The sequence below is a fragment of the Scomber japonicus genome, chromosome 4 (genome assembly GCF_027409825.1).
Source record: "Scomber japonicus isolate fScoJap1 chromosome 4, fScoJap1.pri, whole genome shotgun sequence".
Classification (NCBI taxonomy): domain Eukaryota; kingdom Metazoa; phylum Chordata; class Actinopteri; order Scombriformes; family Scombridae; genus Scomber; species Scomber japonicus.
The window spans coordinates 374,917-383,038 of record NC_070581.1 but is presented as its reverse complement, the minus strand read 5'-3'; positions in this window follow the sequence as shown (position 1 = coordinate 383,038).

The window sequence follows — 8,122 nt, the reverse complement described above, 5'->3', positions numbered from 1 at the left end:
CCTTCTCCCTGGCAGTAAAACAGTTCAAGTAAGCAGAGGAGAATAGGTCCGAAACATGAAGTAGGATTAGTCTCAGTCTGAGTCCTACCTTAGTGTCACAGCTCTGTTTGACATGGGTAACATGAGGTGTACTGGGACGCACTGGCTGCTCTTTTCGGGTGACAGCGTAACGCTCCTTCAGCCTCAGCACATCTGCAGACAGCTGGCGATCAAAGACCAGCCAGAAGAGCAGAAAAACACACAGTCGACTTTACACTATGGACAGGATAAAATAATCATAAGCTATTTATGATACGATTCTACTCATCAAGTTAATAGCTGTGGTCTGAGAACTCAGTGTAAATTACGACGGAGTCTGAGAGTTGAAGAAGCAGTATGATTATCAAACACAAGCTTAGTCAAGTTTATTTGGAAGTGAAAATAAAGCTGAACAGTAAAATTATCATCATCATAATTCCCCTGTAATTGGAACACACCCTCCGGTCCCCTTTCTTAAAAAGGGGGACCACCACCCCAGTCTGCCAATCCAGAGGCACTGGCCCCGATGTCCACGCGATGCTGCAGAGTCGTGTCAACCATGACAGCCCCACAACATCCAGGGCCGGATCTCATCCACCCCCGGGGCCCTGCCACCGAGGAGCTTTTTAACCACCTCGGCAACCTCAGCCCCAGAGATAGGAGAGCCCACACCCGAGTCCCCCGGCCCTGCTTCCTTACCGGAAGGCGTGTTGGTGGGATTGAGGAGGTCTTCGAAGTATTCCTTCCACCGATCCACAACATCCCGAGTCGAGGTCAGCAGCGCACCGTCCCCACCGTACACAGTGTTTACGGCGCACTGCTTCCCCCTCCTGAGACGCCGGATGGTGGTCCAGAATCTCTTCGAAGCCGTCCGGAAGTCTTTTTCCATGGCCTCACCGAACTCCTCCCATGTCCGGGTTTTTTGCCTCAGCGACCGCCCTAGCTGCGCTCCGCTTGGTCTGCCGGTACCTGTCTGCTGCCTCCGAAGTCCTACAGGCCAAAAAGGCCCTATAGGACTCCTTCTTCAGCTTGACGGCATCCCTCACCGCCGGTGTCCACCAGCGGGTTCGGGGATTGCTGCCCCGACAGGCACCGACCACCTTGCGGCCACAGCTCCGGTCAGCCGCCTTAACAATGGAGGCACGGAACATGGCCCACTCGGACTCAATGTCCCCCGCCTCCCCCGGTACATGGTTGAAGCTCTCCCGGAGGTGTGAGTTGAAACTCTCTCTGACAGGAGACTCTGCCAGACGTTCCCAGCAGACCCTCATAATGCGTTTGGGCCTGCCAGGTCTGACCGGCATCCTCCCCCACCATCGGAGCCAACTCACCACCAGGTGGTGATCAGTTGACAGCTCCGCCCCTCTCTTCACCCGAGTGTCCAAGACATGACTACAAAGTCAATCATCGAACTGCGGCCTAGGGTGTCCTGGTGGCAAGTGCACATATGGACCCCCTTATGCTTGAACATGGTGTTCGTTATGGACAATCTGTGACAAGCACAGAAGTCCAATAACAGAACACCGCTCGGGTTCAGATCGGGGGGGCCGTTCCTCCCAATCACACCCTTCCAGGTCTCACTGTCGCTACCAACATGGGCGTTGAAGTCCCCCAGCAGAACGAGGGAATCCCCAGGGGGAGTGTTTTCCAGCACCCCCTCCAAGGAGTCCAAAAAGGCAGGATACTCTGAGCTGCTGTTTGGACCATAGGCACAAACAACAGTCAGGATCCGTCCCCCCACCCGAAGGCGGAGGGAGGCTACCCTCTCGTCTACCGGGGTAAACTCCAACATACAGGCACCAAGCCGGGGGGCAATAAGTATTGCCACCCCTGCCCGGCGCCTGACACCAGTGGCAACTCCAGAGTGGACGAGAGTCCAACCCCTCTCGAGGAGACTGGTTCCAGAGCCCTTGCTGTGCGTCGAGGTGAGGCCGACTATATCTAGCCGGAACTTCTCAACCTCAAGCACAAGCTCAGGCTCCTTCCCCACCAGAGAAGTGACGTTCCACGTCCCTAGAGCTAGCTTCTGCAGCCGAGGATCGGACCGCCAAGGTCCCCACCTTCGGCTGCCGCCCAGCTCACTGCACACCCGACCCCTTTGGCCCCTCTCACCGGTGGTGGGTCTGTGGGAGAGGGGTCCCATGTCCCTTCTTCGGGCTGTGCCCGGCCGGGCCCCATGGGTGAAGGCCCGGCCACCAAGCGCTCGCCTCCGAGCCCCACCCCCAGGCCTGGCTCCAGGGGGGGACCCCGGTGACCCGCGTCCGGGCAAGGGACACGAAAAACCAATTATGTTGCTCGTCATTGGGGTCTTCTGAGCTACCTTTTGTCTGGCCCCTCCCCCGGGACCTGTTTGCCATGGGAGACCCTACCAGGGACATAAAGCCCCCGACAACTGAGCTCCTGGGGTCATTGGGACACGCAAACCCCTCAACCACGGTAAGGTAGTAGCTCAGGGAGGGTATCACAGCATTGTCACATCATAAACATCATTATTCAACCGATGCCCAGCCAGCATGTTCATCTCCAGCATGTTAAATTTGGGATGCAAATATGGGTCCCAAGTGGGTTTGTCCACAGTTTCCATGATGACCCCACCTGTGTTTGCCCATATGATCTTCAAGTTGGTTCTGACTGAATTTCAGGTGGGGCCCAACTTGGTGAGACCAATGTAGGCCCCATATGTTTGCCCATATGGGTCTAAGTGGGAACAGAATGGACCTTAAATGGGGCCAATTTAGCCAACCCACATGGGCTTCACATGTGGGTCCCATGTCACTGAAACAATATGGGGCCCATATAATTTGCAGTGTTTATGCCCATGCCCACATATCCCACTTACATCCCTGGTGGGGCTCAGACATGTGAAGCCCATGTGGGGCACATGTTACTGAAACCATGTGGGACCCACAAAATTTGCCCAGTTCAAGCCTGTCACATGTAGCCTGTGTCCACGTAGCCCCATGTGGAACTGACATGGACATGCTGGCTGGGTTTGCAGAAGCGTATAATCCCAACATTTTATTCTGGTGACTTGATTTCACAGCGCTCGCCTTATGGCCCACTGAAGCTCCTGGTTGTCCATTACACCATTTTGGAGTACCATGAAATATTCTGATTTTTTATTTTGGTAAATGTAGCAGTACAGTTATGTAAAAACACCTCATTTTATGTAAAAGACCTGCATTGAAACTCCTACTAAAGTAAAAGTTAAAAAGAATGGGTTCTTTCTTGATATTGGCTGTAAGTAACATTCCTCTCTAAAATGTGCTATAAAGTAAATATGAGTGTAAAGTAAGTATAAAATGAAAACTGTCTAATAAAGTACAAGTACCCCAACACTGCACAGGAGTTTGGTGCATGTACTTTTCATCACTGTAATACACTAAAATCAGCACTGTGAGCAAATGAAAGAAACCTGCATCCATTAAGGAGCACCATTCTTTCTAAGTGAACTCAACCCTGGTCTACATGTTTCTACTTGCACCAGAGACTAAAGGGCAGACTCCTCAATGCATCAGTTTATAATGACACAAGATAGAAGAACTTTGCCTGTGTAATATAAACATATCAAAATGAGGAAATATGTGATGCAACAAAAAGTCAACAAAACTATCTGACCCAGCTCTCAGTGTCAGCTTTATTACTTGACCACAAACACCTACCTCATACATCAGTGCACCTCCCCTCTGACAAATCTGCTCTCATGTGTAACTCTTAGACAAATATCCAGGATTTCCAAGTCATGAACAAAAATGATCTGAATAAGGCAACTCAGAACAGTCTTATCCTTTTGAACCGTACAACACTGCCACTCTGAAATCTCACTCAAATAACACTGTGCCGTCTCCGAAACACTACTACATAAGCTGAAGGGGAAAGTCCAACAGTGGGAGCAGTACATGGTGACAGAAGCAGAAGACAGAAGTGCTGAGAAAGCAGGAGACTGCCAGAAATAAAGCACTTCCTCTTTTTATCAAATCAGTGTTTCATGTCGTTTGTGGGTTTTCAACTGTAAAGGTTGTGGTTTAGGTTGGACTCTTTAAAGGACTACACTCACAGATTGGTGGATTTGTTTGTTTGCATCAACCTTTATTATCTTTACATTCAACAATATGTAAATGCTACTAACAACTCTGCAACAGCCCTCCACTGAAGATCCAGTGAGAAACTTTGTCTGATCTAAAAACTGCACAAATCTTGTATATCACCACTGATCAGACGACCATGAAAGATGTTGAAGAAACCACAGAGAATTAATGCTGACTCTGCCGCTCAGATCTACAGAGTGATTTTTGGGCCTTTCAGTTCATTGTTTTGGTTTTATGGCCCACAAATTAATTGTTTTGTCAGCACTCTCATCAAGCTGCTAGCAATTTTTATTGAAAAAGCTTTGATAAACTCAACTCATTGTATTCTACTTGCTCATCACCAAACAGCACACAGACACAGTTAGAGACTAGCTGGTGAACATAGCGGAGCATTCAGCAGCTCAAGAGACCAAACCAGAGCTGAAAGGAGAGCAGTAGTGGACAGTACTTAAGTACAGTTTTTGAGTATCTGTACTTTACTTGAGTATTATTTTTGGGGGATACTTTTACTTTCACTCCACGACATTTGAAGGACAAATATAGTACTTTTTACTCCACTACATTTCTATTGATGCTCTAGTTACTTGCTACTTTTGAGCTTACATCAGCTGATTATTATTATTATTATTTTTTTGCAAAATTCGGAGAAAAATAAACGTTCTGCTGATTTGCATATGGATTGTCTTAGTCGTATTGCTGTACCTGTATTACGTCGTGCCATACAAAGAAATGAAGAAACTCCCACCGAGCAGGTCTTATCTCAAACCCATGATTGAGATTTTTGTCACAAAAACTGATCACAGCCTACAAAAACTTGTCTTCCAACCTGAAGTATGTCGCGGTAAAGTAGCTACTAACGTTAGCTAGCTTAATGTTCGTTAAATTGCAGATGAACATTTTAAACATAATTGTATGTGCTTGTAGTATCATAGTTGCCATTTTTAAACAGTTTAAACATATGGCAACTGTTGCAGTCCAGTTGAATGATTAAGTTGACTTCCTGTTCATGTTTTTTATACAATTCATATCAAAGAGTCCAAGGTAGGGGTTAGGTGTGTTGAAATGTAACTGTGTTCTGAGGCTTCTTGACTTTATGTGTTTATTTTTGAGCTATAAACATGTCTGGAGCAGAATCACATCAGTGTATTGTATAATGACAATAAAACTACTTTCCTGTATTTCCTGAGATATTTTTTAAATACTTTTACTTAAGTGATTTTTAAGCAAATACTTTAGTACTTTTACTTAAGTAATATTTTGACTAAGCTACTTTTACTTGTATTGGAGTAATACTTGACAATGAGTATCTGTACTTTTACTCAAGTAGTGAAGTTGTGTACTCTGTCCACCTCTGAAGGAGAGTGAATATGATGCTTCCATTCATCAGATGAACACAAACACAACTCCAAATGAATCCTAATGTTCTCTGTTTCCTATGTGTAGAAAGCCATAAAAACACAATATGTCAATGTTGTGTTAATAGTTTGTTATGCTGCCCCCAAGTAGCCAAAAATGTATTGAAGCTGCTTTAAATCTTTACTATTAGACTTTTTTTAAACAGAGAACACAGACACATTTAAATATTGTAAATCTTAAATTAAATCTGTTTATCATTTGTTTTAAAATATACTGTATGATTTATAATGTAGTATTTGATTTTCCCCTATGTGGATTATTTACAAATGTGGAAATGAAAATACATTTTAAAATGTCAAACAATAAATTAAAAGTTGAATTTCTTTTTTATTATCTTCACCCTGTTTTTTTCTACAAATTTCCCATTGATTTAAATCTGTACTGTAAATATTGAGATTTAGATTTACTTTAAATAAGCATTATATTAAATAATGTCTACTATGTTGTATGTATCACAGAGTGACACCTAATGACATTACTTATGCTGACAAAAAAATTGTTGTCATCACAATGTAACCTATATTACTGTACATGTAAAAGATGCATATAATAAAGTGATGACAATAAATAAAGTATAAAACCCTAACCCTAACCCTAACACTTTATCTTAATTAGGGATGAAACTACTACAATTGCTCCCAGAGCCCATGCTGAGCCCTGCTTCAAATGTCTTGACCAAAAGTCCACAACCCAACGATTCAGTTTACAGTCACAGAGAAACACAACTAGTAGGATTGAAGCTTCAGTTATTTTATTTTATTAGATTTATGTATTATCTCAGCTAATCAAACTCAAACTGAACTTGAAGCATTTCTAAACTATAAACAATTTGAAAAAAGTCCGGAACAATGTTCAGCAACTACAACAAACACTGAAAAACTGAACTTCTGAAATGATATAGAAAACAAAACTAACAGCACCAAGTGCAACTAAAATAACAATGATGAGCAAGCATCCTGATATAAGACAAAAATGTTGCCTCAGATCCACTGTGGCACTGAAATGAGTTTTGCATCTGTCATCATTTCTTCAACACATGATGGATGTCCTCATATGATGCATACTGATGGAAATGGTAAAGTCAGTGAACAGTGACACATAAATCCAAATCTACTTCATGGAAAAATATGACTGAAAGGTAGCATTAGTCATAGCATCTTTTGCACCAGGCATGCCTGCCAATATCTGCAAGCAAGACAAACTGTCTCAAACCCAACCACACCAGAAAAATAATAAATATAGGAATTTCCAGTCAAGTGATATTCATGTTTGTTTGTTTTTTAATAAATGAATGAGTTACAGCTGCTGCAGTCTCTATTCACTAGAGCTCCAGTCGTTAAAGCCTTGACCATCAGGTGTCTGAAGGCCTCATATATGTCATCAACATCTACACACAGAAGCCAACAGATGACCAAAACATACAGTACACTGTGTAGTTACACAGAGCTCACAGTTTGGAAGACCTGATATTTTGAAAAGCACCACTGGGTGCATAATTTACTCTGTAAGTGCAATGAATAAAGAGGGAGCTAAAAAATGTTTTTAATTTGAAATCAATGCACAGGTCATCTGTTGCATAGTCTGTAGCTGAATATTGATACACTCATCAAACCATTAAAGTCTTTGTTTAAACACTCACTCTTAGTGGATGTGGTAACTCATCTTCAATAGAGTGTAACTCTAGTCCACAGTCCACTTTTATTCCTGTTTTACAGTGAATAGTCTCACACTATAAACTGTAAAACAGATATAACAGTGGTAGGTAGTGTGTAGTGTAGTTTTGGTCAGCAACATTAACTACATACTTTTTTTAAATTACAAAAGACTGACACTAGATGGCAGTAGTGGAACATGAATACTAACTATGTGTTGACTGAGCTATGTAAAGTTGTTTTTGGTGGCTAAGTCCAGTGACATGAGCCAGTTTTGTAAATGAATCTGCTCTTTTCCCTCAAATTATTTTATGCATAGTCCTGATTCTTTAAAAAAAAGTTTTCAAACTCTGCTAAAGTATTGTTGCAAATACTTAGTGACTATGTTTTAAATAAGGTTATATACATGGAGCCTTTTAAAGCATGGGACAATCTGAAACTCTATAAGGTGTTTACTCATGTGGATAACTATTCACATCATTCATGTGTAATATTAAATTATATCAATAAAATATAAAACATACCCATAATTTCAGTTGCTGCATTATTATGGTTAAGTGTCACATGTAGTGTGGATAATACACAGTGGCTACAGTGCATCAAAAATAAGTATTTGACCTATGGTTCAAATGTTTTATTTGTTTCATATTTTACTGTCTAACCCCACATCCTGACTATTAACATGCATTAGATAACTTTCTGTGTTACATGTACACATTACCTCAGTATCACTTCACAGCAATATGTATGCATGTAGGCTATGCATAGTACTTCACACCTGGAAGTGCAGTATGAAATTGTTTGGATGACTGGTTCTTGAGAAAACTCTTCACTTCCAGTATTCACAATAAATGATGTTGAACAACATAGACTGTGAATGCATCCAGCAATCAGAACAGTAAAGATTTGAAGAATATTGTGAATGCTTGTCAACATATGGAGGATATT